This window comes from Anastrepha ludens, chromosome 4 (genome assembly GCF_028408465.1).
Source record: "Anastrepha ludens isolate Willacy chromosome 4, idAnaLude1.1, whole genome shotgun sequence".
Lineage (NCBI taxonomy): Eukaryota > Metazoa > Arthropoda > Insecta > Diptera > Tephritidae > Anastrepha > Anastrepha ludens.
Genome location: NC_071500.1, coordinates 122139742 through 122163873, shown reverse-complemented (window position 1 = coordinate 122163873; position 24132 = coordinate 122139742). Strand labels below are relative to the sequence as shown.

At 35.3% G+C, this 24132-nt stretch overlaps 1 protein-coding gene across 1 annotated transcript in view; it reads right to left on the bottom strand.

The window, feature by feature from the left end:
* LOC128860935 (guanylate cyclase 32E) overlaps positions 1-24132 on the bottom strand; it is a 192551-nt gene that overhangs the window by 168021 nt on the left and 398 nt on the right. The window lies entirely within an intron of this gene.

The following is a 24132-nucleotide window of genomic DNA, read 5'->3' as shown; positions in this document are numbered from 1 at the left end:
CCATCTGGCTGCCTAGGGGCACAAATTTCGTAACAATCGCGAAAGGATCAGGCGATGGTTTCGTCCACGTTCAAAACACCCAATTCACAATGATAAGCTGTTATCTTACACCGAACGACAATATAGATGAATTCACCCGGAAACTGGAAAGTATTGAAGACAAAGCCCTTAGTTTAGAGGGACGACTAATAATAGCGGGAGACTTCAACTCAAAAGCAACCGAATGGGGCTCGGCGACAACGAACTCAAGAGGTAGACGAGTGCTGGACATGGCAGCCAGACTAGGTTTACTGGTACTCAACACAGGAACGACTACGTACCGAAAGCCAGGTTGTGACGGCACAACACCCGACATAACCCTAGCATCGGAAAGCATAGTCACCTTTACTAAAGACTGGAGAGTCCTGGAAGATTACAATGGGAGTGACCATCAATACATCACGTTTTGCATTGAAATGGAAAACCAAAGAGTACGTGAAAACCGAAACAAAAGTACACGCAAATGGAACATTAACAAGCTAAACCCAGCGACGCTCCTTGCAACTATTGACGAAAATAAAACGACGATCTGTACGAATAGTACAGCAAAAACACTAGTCAAGACAATCAATGCAATGCATTAAGATAGGTTGCAACGCATCTATGCCTAAAATAGATAAGAACAAAAAAAGAAATGCTATATACTGGTGGACACATGAGATCGCAGAACTTAGAGATATGTGCATCCATAAGCGTAGAAAGTATACTAGAGCCAGAAGATTGGGCCCGGCGATAACAGAATCCGAAGAATATAAAAAGAGCAGAAAAGAATTGAGGAAAGCTATAAACCAAAGCAAAAAAGACAAATGGGAAGAGCTACGAAACGATCTTAACAATAACACATGGGGGTTGGGCTACAAAATCGGTATGAAAAAGCTAGGGGCCAAATCCCCTGCTGCTGATATGGAAACCGAAATGGTAAGCAAAATAGTCGACACACTCTTCCCAACATACTGTGCTGAGAGGGAAGAACTCGAGTATGAAACAACGGAACCTGTCCCATTCACAGAAGAAGAACTTATGGATGCTGCAAAAGCAATGAAATGCAATAAAGCACCAGGACCTGATGGCATAGTTGCAGAAATATTGAAACTATTGGCAATCGAACGCCCTTTTTTGCTGCTAAACATGTACAACGCATGCCTAAAAGAAGGAATTTTTCCAGAAATATGGAAAAAAACAAAAACTAGTACTAATCAGTAAGGGAAAGGGAGACCCAACATTAGCGTCTGCTTATAGACCGTTATGTATGCTGGATAGCGCAGGAAAACTCTTTGAGAAACTGATAAAGCATAGGCTTAGCGAAGCCGTAGAGAACAGCGGCGGCCTCTCCGACAGGCAGCATGGTTTCAGAAGTGGCAGATCTACCTTAGGGGCCATCCAAGATGTAATAACTAGCGTAGAACATGCCCAGGCAGGTAATCGATACTCCAAACGTTTAGTATTACTAGCCACACTGGATATCAGAAATGCTTTCAACAGTTTAAGTTGGGACGACGTAATTGAAGCCTTAAAGGTAAAATTCAAGACCCCGAGTAATCTATTGAAGATTATTCGCAGCTATCTAAGCAATCGCGTGCTCTTATACGAAACGCGAGAAGGGTGTAAGACCAAACAAATAACAGCAGGTGCGGCCCAAGGATCAATACTCGAACCTGAACTTTGGAATATAAGCTACGATGAAATCCTTCGAATAGAGATGCCCGAGGATGTGCATTTGGTGGGATACGCAGATGACATTGCAGCTGTAATAATCGCCCGGAACACTGACGAAGCCAAAAGGAAGTTAAATCAGGTGATGATCCGAGTTCAGACATGGCTAGAAGACCATGGATTAAAGCTGGCCACAGAGAAAACAGAGCTAATCCTTCTAACGAACAGACGTATCCCATTAGAAGTAGACATACAAGTACTCGATGCCACTTTATCGACAAAAAGAGTGGTCAAGTACCTAGGAGTACAATTAGACACAAGGCTAACCTACTGGGCGCATAACTTTTAATGGACACGACGAACTCGATTCCCTTATACGGATGCGAAATATGGGCAGATTCGCTAAGGGCGCAATGCCGGCGGAAAACTTTGCAATCTGTGCAACGCACCTGCGCTCTCAGAGTGGCTTCGTCATATAGAACAGTATCTGAAGCAGCGGTGTTAGTTATCAGCGGAACCATCCCTATAGATATTCTAGCACAAGAGCGCAAACGGAGATGAGAGGCAAAAAACACAGGAACCCCAGTATTACGTTTCTCCGATATTAGAGTCCAAACGCTCACACTTTGGCAAGCAAGATGGAACTCTGAACGGTATGGTAGATGGACAGCGAGACTAATACCCGATCTAAAAAAGTGGGTAGAAAGAAAGCACGGTGAGGTTAACTATTACCTCACACAGTTTTTGTCCGGACATGGGTCCTTTCGCAAGTATTTGTGGCGAATGGGTAAAGTGAGCCAACCAAACTGCATATATGGAGATACTGAGTATGATGATGCGGAGCACACCTTCTTTAAATGCGAGAGGTGGAACGTAGAGAGAACAGGTCTGCAACGAGCTATTGGTGTATTTACACCTGAAGAAATTATCGACAAAATGATGATAGACGAAGAATATTATCCGAAAAAAGAAGCGCGAAATGGAAAGTCATGCTGAAGAGCATTGAGCATAGGTTTCTCAAAACAGGCGACCCTGGACGCAGGGTGAGTAAGTAAGTGTCCTTCTTAGGACGCCGTCTTGGCCCTCTACCTCGAAGCAATGCGGAAGCAGTCCCGGGGTGGAGTGAAAACTCCAAGAGAAGAGGGGGGATATTTTTAGTGGAACCACCACACACGTAGTAGCGACGGTTACTATATGGTGCGAAGGCATTTTTAACCCAACCTCACCGCAAAAAAAAAAAAAAAAAAATATATAGGATGGTTCAAACATATTCAAAATGTGGCTTAATAAACATTATAAATACTTATTGCAGTTATTGTGTCGATTTACTTCGTATCCTTTTAAGAAAACTAATCTTGTTTCCAACTTTTTTGCATTTATATTGAACGAGCTCTTTAAATTTCATATTTTTGTCTGTAATGAAACTTAAATACTTCATTCGGTCCATCTTCTCAGCAACAACATCATTTTTTTTTTAATTAAGTTTGACTGTTCATATTTATTTCCATCATTTTTGTGTTCTGTCCGTTTAATTTTAGGGTGTCGGCTGCGTACATTACTATGATTTTTTACAATGCTATAAAACATTATCCATGCCATACATACGGCCCTTAGAAGAATTATTTGTGGTTCTCGATAAATGTACCAAGTCCACTTTTCATTTTTGTGTTCGTATGTAGAGGGAGAGTTTATTAAAAAAAAAAAACTTGAAAGATGTACTTAAAGTTGGAGATTCAAATAATACAGCAGTGTACAAAGTTGTTTCGCAAATTCGCATCTGGAATGCATACATCTCTTGAATATAATTTAAAAAAATTATTCGAAGGAATTTATTGCTTTCATCTTATCCCTTGCCGAATCGGCAGATATCACAGATCTTCCACAATTGGCAGTTTTCATACATTTTGTTTCATCTGACTTGGTTGTTAAAGATGGATTATTAGATTTAGCAGCACTTCAAGATTCAACCCGCCGCGTCGATATTAAAAATGCATTAGACCTCATAATGAAAGCATTTGATGTACCTCTTAATAAACTTGTAAGCAATCCAACTGATAGATCTCTGGCAATGGTGGATAAAAAAAATCTGTATTATTAACTTTTTAGGAGAAGATTCTCAAATTCCATGATTCATACTAACTCACTACATAATTCACCGAGAACACCTCGTTACAAAATATTTAAAATATCTCGATGCTACGAAAACATTTCAAATTGAATCCGCACCAATGCAAAAACTCATCGACACTTCAAACATTTCCTTGAAGAATTAAAGGGCGAAGAACTTTTAAATGGCATTAACTTCTTTTTCATTGTTAGAAGGTTGTCTATCCAGAACTTATTATATCGTTTTGTTTAGTTTTTTGATCCGATAACTGTTTTCTAAACAAAAAGGAAATAACCAATTCAGAATTATACGATAACGAGTGGTTACAAGACTTAATGTTTTTGACTGATGTCATGGAACATTGGTAAACACTGAATTTATAATAGCAGTAGAAAGATAAAATAATATCTGACCTCTCACGGTACACATTAAAAATAAAACTTTTGTCATTTGACTCAAATTAAAACCATTTAGTCCAATATTAAGCAAGGAAAACCACGGAATTCCCAAAATTTGAAGTCTAAAAATTCAGCCTAACTTTAGTTTCCTTCCAAAGGGTACGCTAAGGAATCTCAAGCGCCTAGCCGCCAGAGCCGGACATTTGCAGAAAAAATGTTCAACAGTCTCTTTATTTGATAGTCTACTGCAGTTTCGCATGAATATTTCTTTCTGAAACCAGATTAGAGTTTTGGAAATTGACAAAATTTCTCAAGCAATTTTTCTAAGTCATTTTTTAAGCCCTTGACAGACCTGCATTCCTCGCATAGGTTGCCACGCATCTATTGCCTGCACTCTCAACAACTGACAATTTGAAGTAAAGTTTAATGGTAATTTTTTCTTGTTGCATTGTGCTAAATTTACTCACAAGCAAACAAAAAAAAATAAATAAATATATTTTTAACGCTTCATAAATTACAATATTAATGACATGCAGAAAACTAAAAAAAGAGCAGAGAGATAAAAAAATACTAAACAAAATGCATAAGAGTTAAAACAAGTATAAAAACCACATAAATAACGGGAAATGTTGTAAAAAAGTCATAAACACACTTTTTGATGTTTATTATGTCCGCTAGAAAATAAAAATATATAAAATACTGGCACAGTTGACATTTGCTCGTGTCAACAATACGGGTGGCAAAAAGAAGAAAAATGTTAACAAATACTGAATTTGAATGAAGTGATAAGCGCCAACAGCAGCGCTACATGGCGGTGATGGTGATGATGAAGATGGTGGTAAGAGGTGTTGCCAGGTAGCACTGCGTCATGAATAGCACATAGCTGCGGGTTTCATTAGTGGAAAAATAAAGTTTTGTAGTAATACCCCAACAGGCAAAACTTGCACTAGCGAAACGAATTTCTAGTTCAACACTACTAAGGGAGACCAGCAAAAGTTCCGTAAATTGAATTGAAAAAGGGATACATTTTTTTATTTAAATATTCATTATTTTTTATCTTCTCCACATAATCACCATTAATTTCAATACATTTTTTTAATCACACTTTGCACATTCTTGTGGTGAATCGGCATAGGAAACCACGTGATCGGAAAACGGATTCTGGTAGAGAAATTATGTGATTCTTATATTTTGGGTACACAAAATGTTCAGCAGTTTTAGGTAAAAAAAATAACGGAAAGCAATTTGGTGGAGCTTTTTAACCCTTTAACTCCTCAGAAGATGGGTAGTTTCACCACTTTTGCGGGAAAGAACATAAAATGCTCATAACAAACAGATATAACGGATTTAAATGTACTACGAAAATATTTGCCATAAAATTCTACTATAAGTCCCTTAATACACCAAAGTTTAAAATTCAACTTAAACGTTATAAATGAGTCAAAACGAAAAATGTGTAAGGGTTAATTTCGGTGGTGTGCATATGTGCATATATTAGTTACCGTAACATTTTCCATTTTGATTTATTTCTGCCGTTTAACCCTTTATCGTATATGTGCCATATATGATATTGCAGTTATGATTCAATTTTATTTCCAAATTAAGAATTATAAAATAATTTAAACCATTTTAATCCAACAAATATATATTTTGCAATAATACAAGAAAAAACATTGATTATGATTTAAGACAATTGGAAATAACCTTACTTTTGTGCAAGTGTGTGAAAAAGCAGAATTCAATTACGAGTGACTTCAAAAACGATAACAGAGAAACGAAAGTAACTTTTGACCAAAAAAAAATATTTTCATGGAGCCGATATATTCATCTTCCTCGACAGATAATAATTTTCGCGCTTTTCAACTGTTTTCTATGCTTTACAATAGTTTTTATATACCTACTTACATGTTTCCGTAGAAAAAAAAATCTTGTATATAAACATTTTTCATTATTTTTCTTTTAATAAGTCTTATTGATAATTAAATAAAGCTTCTTCTACCGTGAAAGATTTTTTTTTTTCAACGCTTTATCAATACATGCAGTAAAGGGTTAAGTTGAATTTAGCGCTTTTATTTACTTTACTTTTTAATTTTTATTTACTTTACTTTCTTAACTAGATTCACAATATGGTATACTAAAGCTAATTTACTTAAAAATACATCTAAAACCAACAAATATACACTTCTGACAAATGCTCGGTAAATAACTCTTAGGTTTGGGTCATTCGCCACCACTTGAGAGGATGGAAAAATGTATATATGTATCTGTATATATGTATCTGTATCTGTACTTCATAAGTCGATGTTTTCTGTCGTCGAAATTACGTATGTCTATGAGTGTATGTGTGTATGTACATAGCAGCATCTCGATACTAAAGTGACACTTAGCGACACTCAACCACTGCTTATCGCTTCACTGGATCCCATCACTCTGCAATATCACCAATAAGTAACAAATCACCTGTTAAGTAACAAATTTTGTAGGCGCTCAGCAGTTGGCTAACAACATATAGTATAACATATTTAGAAAGCAATGGGAGCTGGCCGTTAGTTTGTGTGAAATGTATGGTACGCCTGGGAACTTCAAATAAAGGCAGACATTGCCAAGTAAATAAATACGAGTACATACAAATGCCATCAGTATACGTGTCTACCTGCCCAGCAGTCAAATTTTGAAGTCTCACAAGTGAACTAGTTTTATACCACACATTTATTCTATGCGCATGCATGCTATGTTAAGATTACATTACATATCGCACCCTAAATACAAAAGAGTCACAACTCAAAATTTTCCACACTCGAGCTTGACTTGTTTACAGTAGCACAGAAAACAAACTATGTGACATACGAGGGGTGCCTTTTATATGTCGGGATTAAAGAACAAAAACAAATTTTAATCATTGAAAATCACTTTATTGTTTTCCAATATATTCTCTAAGAAGATCTATACACTTTTGCAAGCGTTTGAACCAATTGTCGAAGCACTTTTGCCACTCTGAATGAGGTACCTCCAAAACATGCATTCTGAATGCCGCAACCGCTTCTTCAGGTGTCGAAAAACGTTGACCTCTCAGTTTGTTTTTTACGTACGGGAATAAAAGGAAGTCATTCGGTGCCAAGTCAGGACTATACGGCGGATGACCCATTAATTCGATGTTTTGGGTGCTCAAAAATGCAGTTGTTTGAGCCGATGTGTGAGAGCTCGCATTGTCCTGGTGAAGAGTGATAAGTCTTTGGCGATTGGTTTTCCTAATTTCTTGGAAGACAACTGGCAAACAAATGGTTGTGTACCACTCAGAATTTACTGTTCTGCGTTGTTCTAGTGGTACGGTTGCGACATGTCCAGTTTTTCCGAAAAAACAGGCGACCATTTGCTTGGAAGTGCTTCGTGCGCGAACAACTTTTGTTGGATTTGGCTCATCTTGAAACACCCATGCAGTCGACTGCTGTTTACTTTCGGGCTCATATGCGTAAATCCACGATTCATCACCTGTTACGATGTCATAAACGTATTTCGAAGCCCCGCGATCGTATTTTTTGAGCATTTCCTTCGACCAATCGACACGAGCCTTTTTTTGAGCGATTGACAAATTGTGTGGGATCCAACGCGAACAAATTTTTTTGAAAGTCAAATGTTTATGCAATATTGAATGTATGCTGGTCCCACTAATGCCTAAGATTGTCTCAATCTCACGATAGGTCACATGACGATCTTGCAATATCAGTTCGCGCACAGCATCAATGGTTTTCGGAACAACAACTGATTTTGGACGACCTTCACGAAATTCGTCTTGGAGTGAACTACGGCCAAGATTGAATTCACCATACCAACGATAAACACTGGTCCTTGATGGAGCTTCATCGCCAAAAAATGAATTAAGTTCATCCATGCAATGTTGCTGAGTTAATCCACGTCGAAAGTTGTAAAAAATAATCGCACGAAAATGTTCACGATTTAATTCCATTTTTGGTCCGAGATGAATCTTTTAAGTTACTGTAAACAACACAAATAGCGCTGGTATTTCAAAACGTTCTGAGTACGTAAAAGCCAAAAAATGTCAAACTTTGCGATACAGCTGTCAGTTGCCAGATTGCAACACCAGGGTTGCCAAATCTCGACATATAAAAGGCACCCCTTGTATCACGCTGAAATTTGCCATGTAAGCTTATAACAGTCCTACCAAAAAACAAAAAATTTATTTTTGCCATATGTCATCCGCGGACCGTTTTATTGATAACGTCTCGTTCATATTTGAGCAGAAGGTACATTTTGAGTTGTGACCCTTTTGTGTTTAGGGTGCGATATGTTAACTTTACATGGAATTTTTGATACCTTTTATTATATAATAGTAAAGGGTTTTCCAATAACATGTATTAGGTGTTAAACAGGAGGGATAATTAACGATTTTTTATGCCCGGAATTGGATGGTATTGATCTGGACAACGTTTATTTTCAACAATATGGCGTTACGTGCCACACAAGCAACGAAACCATTGATCTTTTACGGGAAAAGTTTCCGGACCGTGTTATCTCTCGAAGAGATGATTACAATTGGACACCTTGTGACTTTTTTCTTTTGGGGCCACGTGAAAGAGAAGGTCTACGCCAACAGCCCAGGGTCGATTGAAGACCTCAAAGATGGAATTCGTGAGGCTATCGAGGACATAGGGCAGCTACTTTGCAATTCGGTTATGGAAAATTTCATGAAAAGGATATTGTCCTGTAAGCATGGTCGTGGTGCTCATTTGCCTGATGTTACAATATTTTCCACTATTAACGGCATGCCTTCCTCTTTATAATGAAATAAACGTCCGATCATTGATATTAAAAAATAGCATTTTTATTTGAATATCCAAATAACACCTCTTATTGGAAAACCCTTTATATTATTTTCTAACATAATTTCTGCCATGAAAAAGCTCCTCATAAAAAATATCTGCCGTTCGGAGTCGGCTTGAAACTGTAGGTCCCTCCATTTGTGGAACAACATCAAGACGCACACCACAAATAGGAGGAGGAGCTCGGCCAAATACCCAAAAAGGGTGTACTCGCCAATTATATATATATATATAATTTATACTAAGTTTAACTGCAATCTTTCCTACTTGATTCAAAAGGCTAAGATATAAGGAAGAGATAAATTCATTCCAAACAAGTTATTACCACTTCCTTGTCATTTACGAGGGGGTTCAATAAGAACCTGTGTTAGAAATGAAGACACCATTTCTTCAAATTTTTATTTTTTATTAAAAAAATTAGGATTTGTCGAACTCTCCAAAATACGCCCCTGTCTCGGCGCGGACTTCCTCATTTGAACTAAATTTTTTTTCCCGAGAGCCATTTCTTCATGTTAAGGAACAAGAAAAAGTCACAATAACTCACTGTAGTATTTTCCAGTGATCGTTCTTCCTTTATCTAAAAAATCCATGAAGATGACACCCAAGAAATTGTCGCCATGACCTTTCTGGCCGATGGAACTGTCATCGCCTTCTTTAGAACTGATTGACCAGGTGAAATCTATTGTTTTGATAGTTTCTGGTGTGTAATAATGAACCAAGGTTTCATCAACAGTAACAACTCGATGCAAAAATTCCTGCTGATCTCGCTTAAATAGCTACAAACACAGCTTCGAAGTTAACAGCTGCATCCGCTTGGTGTTGCTTATGAGCAATCGCGGCACCCATCGGGCCATCAATTTTTTCATCGCCAACTTATCAAGAAAAATATTAATTGTCATTCCGGTCGACACACCTATGACCTCTGTCACTTTGCGCACTTTCTTATATCGATCAGCGGACTGCCACGACTGCCGAGCGTCCTGGTGACTCCTCATCAAAAACGGATGTCCGCCCACGTTTAAGGGGGGAAACCGGTTTAGTAGGCCGTGTTTTGGTGTTTTTCGAGAATTTTTTGGACAAGGAAGGAATAATCAGAAATTGCTTAAACTTGGAGTGTATTTCATTCATATTTTTAAGTAGACTTTTAAATTTTTTCAAGCGATTTCCGCCGGGAATAGTGACTTTAGAACTTGCTGTCCATGGGCGATCACCATCCGAGTATCTTGCTGGTGGGCATTTCTGAAGTTGCAATTTTTCTCTGTAATAAACAACAATTGTTATTTTTTTAACAACATGTTTCCTAAGAATATGAACCCAATTGTGATAAAATAATATTGAAAATTGCATGTTTTTGTAGCGCTTGAACACAATGTCATTTTTTCATACAATATTTTTTCATCTATTTTGCTTAAAAACACTATTTTTAATTATGGTATAATCACAGAATTAGGTTCATATCAATGAGAAATGAATAAAGAATACTCCGAAAAAATGTCATAACAATTGGTCGATAACTTTTTGAGCTAGAGTGCCCACCAATTGAATAAAAGGTGTTTCGAGAAAAACGCGTTTGAAATAAAGCAGCGCATCGTAAGCGCTACGGTGTTGCACCGACGGGCGGTCATTTAAGTGAACATATGTAGAATCGGGAATAATGCGAATTTCGCTTTAAAATTTTTACCACATTTTCTTGAGTAGTTATACTAACAATTTATGCAATAAAAAACCTCATATTTTTGATCAGTCAAAACTAGTTTCTCCCCTTAAATTCATTGAACCAATATCGAACTGTGGTCATAGATAGTGAAGCGTCCCCATAGACAGCATCCAACTTTGCTTTTATCTCCTCGCATTTTTCTCCATCCAAAAAGCAAAAAGCGAATTACCGAACGATACTGCTCTTTTTCCATCTTAGCAAAAATCACGAAACACGTCTTACTTGAATAGCTGCCAAATCCAAACTAACCTATCACTCTGAAATTTGTTTTACCGTCGTTTGATAGATGGCCGCATACGATGCTAACACCCTCAGGAACGCCCTCTGTCATCAAACACGAGTACTTATTGAACCGCCCCCGTATATATCTGGTCTTGGGCATTTCTAGGGTTGTTGAGCGCCACTGGAAAGTTTGACATATTTTACCATAAACGCACTCAGAACATTTTGATGTGTAAGCCATATTAGTATGGTGTACCGTGGCTTTAAAAATTCATCTCGACAAAGAAAAAGAAATTAAATAGTGAACCTTTTCGTGAGTTTTTTTCACAATTTTCGATGTGGATTAATAAGACAAAAATAGATCGATGAACTAAAGTTGTTACAAAGCGAGCAACCACCATTCTTTGAAATAAAACTACAGTAGAAGAATGAATTTTAACATGATCGCTGTTCGCTCACTGGAAAATTCCGGGACGGTTGTCGAAAATCAGTTGTTTTACCAGAAAATATCGATGCTGTGCGCGAAGTGAAATACTGTGAGATTGAGGCATCCTTAGGCATCAGTATATATATATTTTTTTATCTATTTATTCCTTCCACTCCATAGTGAGGCATACAGCATTAGTATGACGAGCATCAATTAGATTTTGTATTACCACCTTATGGCAAAAAAGGAAGCGACTATGCAAAGTGTTTCGAAAATGGGATCAAACGAATGCAAAAGTGAATTGATCATCTTGAAGAATATTTTCAAAAACAGTAGAACCGTTTTCAACCACCAACATTCATTTTTTCATTGTTAGGCCAGAAATATAAATAGCAACCCTCGTAATTTACTTGTTTACTAACTGCAATGGGCACTAATCTTTGATTGTCTTTACACTTATTTGCTAAGCAAAACATGGGTCTGATCACAAATTTATTGAATAACGGTAAAAAGGGTTAAGGCTAAATAAGAATTTTACATTTGGAAATAACTCAGTAAATTTATCAAAAATAAATTGCACACCTCAAATATTTATACTATTATTAAGTGAGAAGAACTTGATTAAATTAAAAAGGCAAATGTGGCGCAAAATCAATCATCCTATCAGAAGATTCATAATTTTGGCAAAGTGTCATATTTGGCTCTTGTGAATTAGACAATTGCAGCATACATACAAACAAGTAATGGATTGCGTAAAGATCAAAATAAAGATTTCCATTGCCCAAAAGTATTTTTTATTTTGTGCCACCCAGTTTTTGATAGAACTTTTTAAGGAGCTTGTTTTTTCTCTGAAATGTTTTTGATAAAACTTATTAAAGAACCTTAAAGCTAAAGAATAAAAGTTGAACATTTATTAGTGTGTCTATTGTTATTTTTTAGGTTTTTCACTTAACTAGAAGCCTGAAAGGAAAAATTTGCACAGCGCGTGTTTACTTTACATTTTTTATTGTTTTATCTCAACACAAACTTATCTGCAGTACAATGCCAGGAAATCCTGGCAGTGATTGCCGTACTGATTTTGATTTCCACTCTACTTTGTTCATATTTATTTCTATAGCGAGCCTCCGCTAGTCCTCCAAACGCCATCATCGCATCGCAATGACAAAACAAAATGCCAAGCCAATCAATCACCGAAGCGTCGAGGCGAAACAGAAGAATACAAACAATTCAGATTGCGTGTGGTCAGTGGGAACTCGCATCGATACACGGCAATTTGTACCACAGCACTTAATATGCAGTATATTTCCATTACAGGTAAAAATAATTCAATTACTCTTATACCAAAGCACACATTTCAATTCGATTACATTTTAAATGCTATTGTTTGCATGTGTGTGTGTTTGTGCATATTCTTATAGTCACACAAATGAGCTCGGGAATTGTTCATTCAAATGTGTGAGAGAGAAGAGAAGAATCTGAAACCCCAAAATGAAGAAACAAAAACTGCATTCAAGTTGAATTATCGCATTCTTTCAAAAGCAAACGCACAACAACAAAATAAAGGCAGAACAAAAGAAGCAACTACAAAAGCAGTTTCAAATACAAATTCAAAATTGTATCAATAATGCATAAATATATTGTATGGCAATAATAAAAATGGGTGGGAGTGCATGCCAACAACGACAAAACCACCGATTGACCCACTGACGATGACTCAACTTCAGCACCCCGAGTAACGTTCGCCATGCCGACAAATGCGAAGTGGGGCTGGCTATGGCGGCTACTAATAATACGCATATATGTACATAAGTGGGTATAGAGGGTGTGGTAATATGTACGTTTCGTTTTTTTTTTTTTTACTGGGTTATCCTACTGTTTTTTTTTTCATTGTTTAGACAATGATTTCACTGCACTGGCAGGGCTTTGTAAACTGCTACAACAACAATAGCTCGCCTAGGGCCGAAATTGACATCAAAATAAATAAATATTTGACGATTTGGCTACACATAGGTTGTCATTCAGATAAGAAATTGTTTTTCATTTAGTAAATCTCACATTCAATCTCCTATCAAAATTTGTATATCCATATAGGAATGTCTCAAGCATAAGCATTTTTAGCTCAAAAACAAAACATTGCACTCCTAATTAAATACCCATTTCTCATAAATACTTATGTACATATATATGCATGTGAGCATGTAACCGAGATGAAGATATTACGAGCACTTTGTTTAGCGTATATGAGGCAGTGGATCGTTGAACAGTCAGCTGGGAAAACGTATAGTCAGATCGTCGTTTTGCCAATGCCATAAGTGGAAGATGCAAATATGCAATCGAATTATTTATAATTCTTTTTATTCAACGTTTTGAATGGGTTTCTGACGTTGCGTTGCAGCTGATGAATGCAGGCGCGTTGACCGCCATACAAACAACGATTAATAACAAATGTATGTACGTGTATGTAATTACTATATGTACATATGTGAGTATAATATGCATGCTTTGAAGAAGATTATAGAAGGTGAATTTATATACATATGTACGTATGTACGTACATGTATGCCATATGCGTGTGTGAGTGCTGGGCACCTACATGACTGCCATTTAATAACAAATAAATAGTAGTAATAGTGGGGCACATTCAAGAGTTATAATTTTTTCATAAATGGAATATCTTTCACTTTTATGCCTCCCTTTAATGGCAGTTGGTGTTTGTGGAAAAATGTTTGTAGCAGAAATTCACTTTTTTTTCATTATTTCGATGATGTGGATAACGAAACCGGGGTCTTCCAAGTGATCGTAAGTCTCGGTGCTAAACTGTAATTTGCTTAAGAAGAAGTATACTTTTTTTCGAAGTTTATTAAGAATCGCAGGCACGTAGGAAGGAGATGAAGATAAGATAGTTTTTATTAAATAAAAAATTATTTTTATTTTATTTTGACTTTTACGCGCTCCATTGCTTGTCTGTTTGTATAAATGAGCTATCTAGTTCAAAATTTGAAAAAAAATAGAAATCTTTCAATAGAGTGATTAATTCTGCGCCACTTTGTATATGCGAAAAATTAAGATTTCCATCATTCAAAATCATTTTTTTATTTTATTTTATTTAGTAAAAAATGTATTCAAAAACAAAAACGGATGATTAATTTTGCGCCACCTTGTGCATGTAACTCCATAAGGACATTTCCATCATGATTAACCTGACCATCATACATCGTCTTCTAAAATATTTGTTTGTTGGGAAGCTTTTTGTTTTCGAGATAATTATAGAAAATCATGGCATTCGCACGGGACAAAAACAGAAGCGGTTTTTGTGGCCAACAATTCAATTTTTCAAGGTGACTAATTTTAGAGTGTGTCCTACATTGATTTTGACTTTAGTGCTAGTACTAACTTCACAGCCGTGAAATTTCGCCAGCAAAATGCGCCACGGCTTGCCGTGAAATGTTGCTAGCAATTGAGAAGAAACGTCAAATTTATGAGCATCGTTCCAGAAGCAATTGGCAATTTTGGTAAGAACAGTGTTTTTAAATCAATAAGTATATACTGACAAAAGATGAAGATTTACTTACAATCTATCCGAAGACGTTTCACTTAAAAATGTCATATCTTCGGAGTATTTGACTCAGACACTTCATTCGCAAACGAACAGCGGTGTAGTCAGTTTCCGCTAAGTTTTAAATGACAGGTGGATTTTAAATAGATGTGAAAAAATGTTGCTGGCATCATGTTGCTAGCATGTTGCGCGGTGTTTTCACGGTGTGAACTATTTTGTCGTGAGATGCAAACGAAATTTCATGCATATTTCACGGCAATGCACTTTGTATGGATTTTAACAGCCATTTCACGAGAAACGCGAACTTAGTACTATGCTTCACCGAAAAACAATTTATACTTTTTGACGTGATAACGTCTTATAATTCGATGTAGCCGGCTGCACGCACCAAAAAATGCGGCGTTATCTTTCTCATGCGGTGTTTCTTGCTCATGCGGCGTTATCTTGCTCATGTGCCGTTACCTTGCTTGAACTGCAAGCGAGAGCGCGGAACGAACGACAAAGAGGCACAATCGGCACCCGCGTTCGGCAACGTTCGACATCTGGCTCTCTCCTACTTGAGTGAGCATATATGTATATGTATGTATACGCGCATTTGTATATAAATTCACATATTTGTATTTGCATATGCCTTCTTCCTGTGCGCATGGTAAGGAACCATTTCTTTGTTGAGAATAGGTCGATGATAGGAAATGTAGGAAATGAAAGGGAGTGTTTCGAGTGTAATGTGTCTTGAAAAAGTCAAATCGATGATGAATTCTCTTAGTGTTGTTGACTTACTAACGTCTGATGCACCATCGAAATTACATATCTTAAATCCAGACTTGGCTGAGGACCAAATTTCTCAACTTAGAGGTTCTAGAGCTTCAGCGATTCGATCGAAAAACAGCTAAATCTTATATATTCTAGCTTATTCAATACTAAATTCTTTTTTTAAGCTAGTGAGGCTGTCGTCCGCTAGCCGTAGCATACATCGCGTAACATATACAATCAGCCGTTACATGTTTTGCGCAAAGGGAGGTATCCTATGTTCTAATGGCAGCGGCAAGCTGCAAAAGAAATTTTTGATTGAGCTGTTCAGCTGTACAACACATAGTAATTTTATTATGCTAATTTTTTTAAATATAATTTTAAAAAATTCAAAATTGAATGTAAAAGCTTGCCTAGTATGACTTTTTGTTAATTTTCTTTACATTATTCGCTCATTTTGATAATTAATTTGACAAAAATTTTATTCTCAATCAGTTTAAATAAATAGAAGACAGCTGTTAAGTGTTAGTTAAGCGTTTGTGAATAACGCAACCGTTAGTGCAAACGACAAATACTGGAGACAAAACTAATAATTGTCGACTCATTTGAAGATGGTGAATTGCACTACAGATTTAATTTTTTATTCCAAATACGGCTCTTAACAATTATATGCGCAATATAACATCATTTCAATGCCCACCATGAGTGCGTCTACAGGTAAATTCCCAAGTCTTATTATTGAAAACGTCGAGATATCGATGTTGAAGATTATGCAGCTACAGCAGCAATCAGCGCCCCGGCAATCAATCTCAACAGAACGTTCAGTTTTTGGTCTGCCTGGCCTTTTTCTAACCTTGTTGTAGCAGCATAAATATTCCCAAACATGAGAGGTCTTGGCCGGCTATAAATCCGGGGCGTTCCGGTAATGTAGTACCGACTGTGCTGGGAGCACTATATAAATTTTCGACTCATTCGGACAATTTTTTCCACCAAAAAAATCACGAATTTTGCGATTGTTGTTGTTAAAGATCCACCATGTACATAACGCGTTTCAGCAATTTGAACGCGTTGTTATATCGTGCAAAATTGTACAGCTGCCTACTTGACAAATGCTAAAGATGACACTAAAAAAGGTACCGTCTATGTTATTGTTATTTTGTTATTATGTATTGTAATATATAAAAATATTTTGTCCGATTTCGAATGACGTAGCACAGTTACGAGTAAGTTTTACGTCGTCTTCAGTTACTAATTCTTGTCCAAAGCATAGTAAGCAAATACTTACATAGTCAATAGACAAGATACAATCCATAATTTTGGCGAGACTACAAACACATATAAATAAATTTGATGGTGCCGCTTTTTATGACTCATTTGGTAGCGTTCATAATAATTCCCCGCCCTTTTTTGCCTTATTGTTTAAAATATTATTCTTAAATATTTCCATATGTACATGGAGTATACCGAGTACATATCTATGCATGTTTGTATGTAAGCCCATAAATGCACATTGGCACACTGGCACATTGTATGTAAGTAGCAATGTTGACATGCACCAAAAACATATTTAACACTTAAGGCTGTCGTTTAAATGACATTTTGTTGTTTTCTGTTAATGCAATTGACGCATGCCAAATGGCTGTAAAATACGAAAAAACTTTCAAAAACATAAACAAGAAAAAAAGATTAAATCAAATCATGAAGATGGCGCCAAAAAGAGTTCACAAGTGAGAGAATTCTGCAATTTGCTGTTAAAAAAGCTGCTCGGCAAATGCATTTTTTACATATTTACGTAGGTATTTCCACCAGACGGGCCACCGCAGACAAAATATCAAAAGTTAATAAAATCACATGGTTTTAGAATATTTTCATAGGGAAACAATCAAATTTAATGTATGTAGTCATAACACATTTCGAGATATGTCTGATACTATTTGTATTTTCATTTATGGAAATTTATTTTTTTTATTATTTTTAGTACTACACAATACTTTATTCATACCACATATTTTTATTATGTTTGTTGTTGTTGTTATGAGAAAATAATTACTCTGAATACCTCTGTTGATTTAAAAACATTTTTACAAAGCTTGTTCACATCTAAAGGGTCTTAAAAAAGAGACGCCTAGATGTCAGTAGCGAAAAATTCCTATGTTAATTACAATAAAAACAAAATAATAACCCACTCGATAAGGCTCGTAACAGAATTGCAACGGGACAGCGGGTTGACGGGTGGTGATCAACTGATCCACTTCCATCGGAAATTTCAGTCAGTTAAACACAATTGGGACGGGTCGGTTTCCAGCTGACATTTTGTGGTCACAATAATATTAATTCTGTAGTGAAATCTTTTCGTTTGCTATATATGTGAAGCCACTCGTTACATCTCATTGTTACAAAAAGCAATTTGTTTGTTTGTAGTCAAGTGATCAGAAAAGCAACCCTGAGTCTTCAACCCATCGGAGAGAATAAAAATGAATCTAAGTATCCGTCCGTAATATCAAAGAAATCCCCACCGCAACTATGTATGTGCAATTTCATGCTATTAAATGTGTTTTTGGTCCTATGATCGTAGGCGATGGAACAATTGGCTAGGTAATGTCTTCCGAATGGATACGAACCAGCTGGTGGCAGCAGAGGAAAAGGATGACCTCCACTACGTTGGAAAGATCAGGTGGAGAAGAGCTAACACATAGATGGTATTAGTTTTATTGCATTCAGCCTTTTTTCAGTTAGAACTAACTTTAAAAATACAGCTGTCATCATATTATATTCATTAATTCGTGAGTTATTGTGCTAAGTGTGAGGCTACTTTTATTATTTTCAAAACAAAGGACCAGAAAGAATTTCGTGTTTCAATTTAACACTGCTTCTTGATGGGAAAAATATCGTTTAAGCGAAGCAACGACTTGAAAAGTGTTATGGGGGCTCCACACGATCAGAGACAACAATAAAATTATGCTTTGCTGACATCAAAGGTGGTCGTAGAGACGCCGATGATGCACAACGCAGGGACGTCCAAATGACGTGGTAACACCAGAAAACATCCAAAAAATCCACAAAATCGATTTGAAAAATAAAAAGTGAAGTTGCGTGAGTTAGCTGACATTGTACATAAAGACATCAAAAGAACGAGTTGGCTTTATATTGCATGAGCATTTGACTTTGAAGATGCTCTGGGTGCCGGGTTTGCTCACTGTTAACCAAAAACAAGAACGTGTTGGTGATTTAATTAATGACAAAACTACATGAATTGAACTTCGAATTGCTCCCGCATCCACCGTTTTCGCCAGATTTGGTTCTCAGCGACTTTTGGCTGTTCGTAGACCTAAAAAAATACTCACCGGTAAGAAATTTCGCTCGAATGAAGAGGTTACCGCCTATTTTAAGGCAAAAGATAAATCGTTCTACAAAAGTGGTATTGAAATGTTAGACCAGCGCTGGAATAATTGCGTTGTTCTGGATGGAAATTACGTCGATGAATAAAGCTAATTGTTAGGCCCAGGACTTTTCAGCCCATGTGTTATATACAATATAATATAAGTAAAACTGAATGATATTGAAAAATTTTGTTTATAGTTAATTTTATTAGAAACCAGCCGTTGGCTCGTCCTTTACTACAATAACTGATAGATTAATATGAAGGTGAAATTTTTTTAAAATAAAGTTTGAACGTACCTTAGAGTATCTATCTATCTCAAAATTTTTGATTTAATTGAATTTGCGATTTTCGTTACTAATTTTTTAATGGGATTTTCAAAGGTTTTACTTAATATTTTGAGCTCATTTGCACTGACTATATTTTCTAATATACGTTTCTTACAAAATTCTTATAGTACATGCGCTGAACAAATTTATAAATAAACACTCAAAAAACGGTATTTTATATATATTGCACATACACATGCATACATAACTGCACTCATTTAGTAGCAAAATATTCCTTATTAATTTCTCTGTAAAATCTCATTTGACAGTTTGATTGCACAGAAGTTCACATATATACATATGTGTGTATGTGTATGTGTACAAGTATATATGTATATATGCGCTGAAAATAAAAATATAATAAATTAAATTCCACTTGCGCACAAACGCTTTGCAAAAAATGTATTTTAAGCTCATTGCTATTATTCACTTTCATCTAATTTCTTGTAAAAAAATGGCAATTTTTCACCTAGACAAAAGTAAAAAATAAGAAATAAATAAAACAATAAAAAAAATTAACATTTTAATAAAAATTTAAACAAAAACAATAGACACATGACAAACAAATTAGTTCAACGGTATGGCAAACTGAGCATTAAAACGGAAAACTGCATACAAAATTAGGCGATTAAAATTTCTGTCACGTATTTGCGAATACATTAAAATTCGAAAAATGGAAAAAACCGGAACGGTGTGAAGAGGGGGTGTAGTCACGCACTCTAAGGTACTCATACTGAGTAGTTAGCCAAGTTTTCTGGAGATGTATGCTTTTATTTAATTTTTTTTTCCATATTTTTTGTTATTTTTGATTTGGGTTGCCATTATTTTTAGCTATGATAAAGTCGTGTCTCTTTCATATTCATTGTTTGCATGTGAATAAAATTCTACAATTTGAAAAAAAAAATATGTGAAAATAAATTTGACGTATGTCTGCGGTTTCAAAGCTTAGGCTTTACGAACTTTTTATTTGCTCTTTCTTTCATGTCTTACTTTAGTAAATTGAAATGGCAAATAGAGACAAAATTGGCGCACGACCGAAAGTATTTGTAGCAAATCGTTAGTATTTCTCATTACTATTATTATTATTGCTATTTAATTTAATTTTTGTTTATCGAATGTTTGTCAATGAAAGTAGCAAATCTTTATGCGATCCTAATTTCTCAATGATAAATAGCGAATATAAGCAAACGAGCACAGAAACTACAAATATGAAAAGTTTCTGATGAATTTTTTTAAAAAATAGTGAAATTAAAAAAAAAAAAATTTTAATTGAATTAAATGAAGTCAAAAATGAATTTTTTGTTATTTTTAACAGATTTTAAATGAAAAACTCTTGGAGAAGCCAGAAGATAACCTCTGCATTTGTTATACAAATGCGTGCACAAAAAATTGAAAATTCTTAGCTGCTCTGCGAATATGTTATATATATGATTAAGTATATAAAATAGAAAATATTTTAAATTATATTTTAGTAGATATTTTTTTCATTCCACTCCTGCCAACACATGGGCTCGAAATTCCCGGGCCTAACAAAGAAAACACGGTTTCTGTTTTGTTTGTTCAAAATTAGCTTTATTCATCAACGTATTGTAATTTCCATCAAGAACTACTTAATCATTTCACCGCCGCTCAATACCCCTTTTGTAGAACGATTTATTTTTGCCTCAAAATAGGCCTAAGTTTCAGCGATAACCTCTTCATCCGAGCGAAATTTCTGCGAACAGCCAATAGTTGCTGGCAGTCAAATCTGGCGAAAACGGTGGATGCGGGAGCAATTCGAAGTTCAATTCATGTAGTTTTACCATTACCGTCATTCATTAATACGTTCTTGTTTTTGGTCAACGGTAAGCCCACTTCGAACATGGCTTTTTCATAGCCAAACGCTCATACATCTTTTGATATCTTTATGATGTCAGCTAACGCACGCAACTTCACTTTTCGATCATTCAAAACGGATTTGTGGATGATGTTGATATTTTCTGTTACCGCCATTGCTTCGCTTTTAGGGTATTTTCCCCATCAAGAAGCAGTGCAAAATTAAAATACGAAATTCTTTCTGATCGATTGTTTTGAAAATAGCAAACGTGGAGTCAATCTTAGAATAGAATATCATGAAATGCGAACTTCTGCCTTTTTAAGGTTAGTACTAACTGAAAAAGAAGAAAATACAATAAAACTAGTGCCATCTAAGTCGTAGGCCCGGAACTTTTCAGACCATGTGTTATAAGTAATTTATAATAAAAATCCATTTATTACAAACGAAAAATAGGTTTATATTGAATTGGTTTTTGTTTAATATTTTATTGATTCCACTTATTTTTTAACTCACGTTTCACTCCCTGCTGCATATCTTCATTATAGAAATTCGTTTTGCGAAAATAAATAAAAATTGTCTTAGTTTTAGTTTTGCCTTTTTTAATGCTTCAGAAATTCATTTATAACTATTAGTAACAATTTCCTTAATTTAAATATTTGTAGTTGGTTGTGTACCTCTATGAACAGATATTTATTACCCAAAACTGCGTTTAAAAAAATATAAAACAACTAGATCTTAGTTTTTTTAATGTTCTTTTTTTTAAATAAAATCTGTTATTTTATTGTTCATCAATAATTTATTCAGTATTCCAATCGATGTTTATAATAAATTTGATAATAATATAATTTTTATTGAAAACTCACTTGAAAAAAATAAATAAAAATTTGGCTTAGCTGTTATATTTTTCATTTCCGTTTTTTCTCAAATTCTTCTATAATTGATAGCACCAATAACATTTTTTTTTTTAAATTTAAGTTAGCTAATGTAGTTTAAAATTTTTGAAGCTGGTAGTATACATCAGGGCCGTAGAGAGCATATCCGGGCCCCGGAGGAAAATTGCAATGCGGGCCCTTTCCAATTATGTCTAATTCATATAAATACGTATAATCTCGAGTCCGGGCCCCTCTGAAAACTCCAGGCCCGGGGGAAAAATTTTCTAAATTATTCAGGATAATCTTCATTCAAATAAATGAGCATTACAGAGCGACAACCGGTTTGATGGGCCCACAATTAAATTTTTCTTATTTTCACTTTCAATTTTGACTCATTATAGCTCTAGATGCTGAACTGTTACAGCTTTTCTAATGAATTAGACCATTTAAATGGCATTCAGTATTCATAAACAATTTAGATTCTTGGCTATCTGCGCTACATCCTATGAGGGCCATTGATCTATTAAATTGAATTTTCTACCATTTTTTTATACAAAACGGCTTTTCTGTGCCTAATAACGCGCCGAATGTTGACTTCACATTCGTCAAGCGTAGCTTGTTTACAGCATAGAAGTGGTTAAAATCAGTCAAATCTCATGATCTGGGTGTTCAATTGATGGGACTATTTGTATGGCATGAGCTATTTGTGTTGACTGCGGCGCTTAGCTAGCTTATCTAGCTGTGTAGATAGCTACTTGGTTTCCATTTTTAGTTTTAAACAAAAATAATATCGTTGTGCACAAGTGCGCACGTGTATAAGAATTATGGGCTGCTAATGACACTTTCAAGCAAACTACAGTAAACACTAAATTTTTACCAAATTTGTTTGTTACATAAAACCGCGCAGATCATTATTTACCATGTATCATAAATTTTCAGTAATAACTGTGCCGAACTATCTCAATTCTACATAGGAAAAAACATATTTAACCGACATTGTATCTCGAACCGAACTGATATGTTTAAAACGTCGCATCTTTAAGAAAATAAATCGGCTATAAGATGATCTATGCGGTTTCGTGTAAAATAAGGATTGATGTAAATTAAAGATGTTCACTTGGTCCAAAAATGGAACGGATTCGTTGGAAAACCGATTAGTTTTATAATATCAAAATTCTACATAAAAAAGAAGTCCGGCTGGTGTTTCCAAATCGCAGTCCAGTGTAATATGTATGTTAAGTAGGCAATTAGGCAATTAAGAAGCAACAAATAGTTAATAAAAGAAATCTTCAAAAGTCAACTTCTGTGTTTGCTGCTGAAAATAAATATTCACACAGAGGCAACACTCAAAAATTTAAAAAAGGTGACCGAAGCATGCACGAATGAAATTTGAAATTACTCAAAATGCTTGTTAAATACAAACAGAAATAAAAAAACAAGCCATTTTAAATAAAATAAAAAATTAAAAAAAAAAAAACAAATAAAAGAAAATATTTATTAAAATTAAAAATAAAAAAATATAATGTACGTGAAAACAATGTTTAATAATAGCAAATATGCAGACATATTTGTTTTTGAGAAGTGGCAAACACGTATATATAATTTCATTATACATACATACATACGTATGTGCCATGCACTAAAATACAAGTTTATATTATAAGGAAAAATATTTTTTTTTTTTCAAATATTGTTTTCCGCTCAGAACCGTGTCAACAAAGGTAAATGCAATTGAAGAACAAGCAAACAAGAACAAAATTAAAAAAAAATGTTATATAAAATTAAAATAAACAAAGAATGACAAAACAAACACAAAAAGTGGCCTTGTCTTGTTGGCTGACAAAGCACCTGTTGAACGCGCTTGAAATACGGCAAGAAAAGTTTGCACTGCACACAAAAAAACCAAGCTTTTACGCTCGAGAACACATTTATGTACTGAAAACAAAATTGCAGTAACTTGTTTTTTTTGTTTTTGTTTTGCTACACAAAACCTAACACAGCACACTGGCACACGTCAGGCAAAACAAGT